At 50.9% G+C, this 3,574-nt stretch overlaps 1 pseudogene; it reads left to right on the top strand.

Moving 5' to 3' along the window:
* Positions 1 to 2,084: 2,084 nt before the first annotated feature.
* On the top strand, positions 2,085 to 3,041 carry LOC128075072 (olfactory receptor 14J1-like; annotated as a pseudogene).
* The last annotated feature ends 533 nt before the right edge of the window (positions 3,042 to 3,574 follow it).

Below are 3,574 nucleotides of genomic sequence, written 5' to 3'. Positions count from 1 at the left end.
CCTTTTTCTGCTAGAAATCCTTATTTCTCCCCTTCAATCTGGGGTTTTCTCACAGAAATCCCTGTTTTTCCCCTTAAATATGGCTTTTTCTGCTAGAAATCCTTCTTTTACCCTTTAAATATGGGGCATTTCCCCTTAAATATGGCTTTTTCTGCTAAAAATCGATGTTTCCCATTAAATCTGTGGTCTTTCCCTTTCAATATGGCTCTTTCTGCCAGAAATCCCTGTTTTTCCTCTGAAATATCGCTTATTTTCCTAGAAATCCCTGTTTTTCCCCTTAAACATGGCTTGTTTTCTATTACTGAGTGTGCTGCCTTGTCTCGGAGCCATCTAGAACTATCTGTGCCCGTGACAGAGGACAGCAGGCCTGCAGTCCTTCTGGCCAAAAATAAAGATATGAATGATAATATGAACGATAATAATAACAACAACAATAATAAATCAGCAGCAAGGATCTTAGGAGGAAATGCAATTTTACTAAACATGATATGGGAATGCAAGATAACGCAATATTATAAACTGAAATTGCAATTTAGGGTAATAAATGATATAAAATGAGAGAGCGAGCGTCTGAAAGCAAAAGCCTTGCTTTGAACTGCAGGCGCACGGCTGGGGAGCGAAGCCACGCACTGCAGGGCAGCGAGCAAGGGAGAGATCCTGGGACTTCCTGCCATGGCTGATCTTCCCCTCTGAACTCAGAGTCCTCTGGGTCTGCAGTTCTTCTCTGCTGAGAGCCAGGCATCCAGAAAGTTGTCCGTCCACAGACCTGCAGTATTGACTCCTTAATTCCCTGTGCTTTACATGATGTTACGATGTGGAGTGCCAATAACAAGGATGGTCAAACCATGGCACCAGATGGGGCGTTTGCAGCTTTGCTCGGCACACACAGTCTGCTAGGACAAACAATGCTGCAGGAATCAGTCTGTGCACTGGTGATGAATTCATCTGACTTCAAAGTACGCTGTGCAGAGATGACCCTGTTGTCTATCAGGAGCTGCCAATGCAGAGACCTAAGGACATCCCCAGGGAGAGCAGTGAGGAAGAGAAAATGCCATCTTCTGCTGGAGAGCTGGGCCGGGCTGCTGGGACACAGGGAGCTCATAAAAGTGGGCAGTGCTGCAGAGAGACGGCTGTGCCCAGGAGCAGCTCTTGTGCACAGCACAGCCTGCAGGTGACAGGAGGAGAGCAGAGCAAGGAGAGAGAGCTTGTAGGATGTGTATGGTGTGAGCAGGCTGTGAGCTCACTGGAGGAGCATCGCTGGCAGCCTCTGACAAGGTCAGTCTCACTGCAGGCTGTGACTCTGCCGCCTGCCAGGCTCGGTGCTCAGCCTGCCTGGGGAGCTGCCCAGGGCGCTGCGGGGAGATGTGTGGGGGGAAGGAGCCCCTCGGCAGGGCAGGGCAGGGCAGGGCAGGGCAGGGCAGGAGCCTTCTGCTGCTGGGGGCATGGGGATCACAGCTTCAGCGCTGCCAGAGTGTCTCCAAGGGCACTTTGCAAGAGGAGAGACAAGGCAGGGATTTTCCCATACCTGTCCTTAGGGAAGGAGAATGAGTTGGAGGCAGAGATCTGAAAGGAGATGTGAAATATGAACGCAGCTATAAGAGTCCTGAACTGTACGTTTCTCAGTCTGCAGTTACACGCACAAACTCCTCATGTGCTTTCAGCCCCTCTTCTCCCAAAGGATTGCACCAGCTGAAATTTCCGTGCTTCTCTGCAGACATGAATAATGCACTTGTCCAGCAAACAGGCAGCTTTCTCTAGTAGAAATTCAAGTGCACAGAGGTAGGAATGGGCACTCTGAGTGCAGACAGACGAAAGATACATGAATGGAAATATGTCATAGGAAGAAAGTATCCAGGAGGCTGGGATATGATTAGGCACTGAGAGGAAAGCAAGAGCTCCTTCATCTTCCACTTCTCAAGGGATGGTGAAGCTCGTGTAAATTCAAGTTACGGAGTTAAATGAACCCTGTCCTAAGAGAAAGAAACACTGTTATAGCATAGGGGTGGAGTGTCTCTGAAAAAGCTCTTGACTCGTCATTATCTTCTGCACTCTGCACAGGACTCCAGGCCCAGCAGGAACTGCAGATGCCCAACAGCAGCTCCATCAGCCAGTTCCTCCTCCTGGCGTTGGCAGACGCGGCAGCTGCAGCTCCTGCACTTCTGGCTCTTGCTGGGCATCTACCTGGCTGCCCTCCTGGGCAACGGCCTCATCAGCACAGCCGTAGCCTGCCACCACCGCCTGCACACCCCCATGTACTTCTTCCTGCTCAACCTCGCCCTCCTCGACCTGGGCTGCATCTCCACCACTCTCCCCAAAGCCATGGCCGATGCCCTCTGGGACACCAGGCACATCTCCTACGCTGGATGTGTTGCCCAGACCTTTCTGTTTGTCTTTCTGATGTCAGCAGAGTATTGCATCCTCACCATCCTGTCCTATGACCGCTACGTTGCCATCTGCAAGCCCCTGCACTACGGGACCTTGATGGACAGCAGAGCTTGTGCCACCATGGCAGCAGCTGCCTGGGGCACTGGGCTTCTCCATGCTCTGCTGCACACTGTCAGTACATTTTCTCAGCCACTGTGCCGAGGCAATGCTGTGGATCAGTTCTTCTGTGAAATCCCCCACATCCTCAAGCTCTCCTGCTCTGAATCAGACTACCTCAGGGAAATTGGTTTCATTGTGCTTAGTGTTCTTGCCGTATTTGCGTGTTTTGTTTTCATTGTTGTGTCCTATGTGCAGATCTTCAGGGCCGTGCTGAGGATGCCCTCTGAGCAGGGACGACACAAAGCCTTCTCCACGTGCCTCCCTCACCTGGCTGTGCTCTCCCTGTTTCTCAGCACTGACTTTTTGGCCTACATGAAGCCCCCATCCATCTCCTCCCCATCCTTGGACCTGGTGGTTTCATTTCTCTACTCAGTGGTGCCTCCATCATTAAACCCCCTCATCTACAGCATGCGGAACCAGGAGCTCAAGGATGCAGTGAGGAAAATGTCATGGACAAATTTCAGTAGGGTCGTCTTCTCATCTGCCTGAACAAATGACTCAGTTTTTTCTGAAACATGCCTATGTTGTCTTAGAAATATTGAATGGCCTGTACTGAAAAGGACTATAAAGATCATCTAGTTTCAACCCCACTGTTACAGGCAGGGTCACCAACCACCAGAGCAGGCTGCCCAGAGCCTCTCACCCAGCCTGGCCTTGAAAGCCTCCAGGGATGGGGCATCCACAACTTATGTGGGCAACCTGTCCCAGGGCTTTACTACCCTCTGGGTGAAAAACCTCCTTTTAATATCTAGCCTAAACCTCCCCAGCCTCAGTTTAAAACCGCTCCCCCTTGTTCTATCACCAGCCACTGTGCTAAACAGCCATTCCCCCTCCTCTTTATACATTCCCTTGAAGTACTGGAAGGGCACAATGAAGTTTCCTCAGAATCTTCTCTTCCCCAAACTAAGCAAGTCCAGTTCCCTCAACTTTTCTTCCTAGCAGAGCTGCTCCAGCCTTCTGATCATCTTAGTGCCCTCCTCTGGACCCACCCCAAGAGGGGAAGCTGGGGGGCCCACAGGCAAAGGAGGGC

Source organism: Tympanuchus pallidicinctus, unplaced genomic scaffold (genome assembly GCF_026119805.1).
Source record: "Tympanuchus pallidicinctus isolate F22 unplaced genomic scaffold, pur_lepc_1.0 scaffold112, whole genome shotgun sequence".
Taxonomy (NCBI): domain Eukaryota; kingdom Metazoa; phylum Chordata; class Aves; order Galliformes; family Phasianidae; genus Tympanuchus; species Tympanuchus pallidicinctus.
This window is presented reverse-complemented; position numbering and strand designations above follow the sequence as displayed.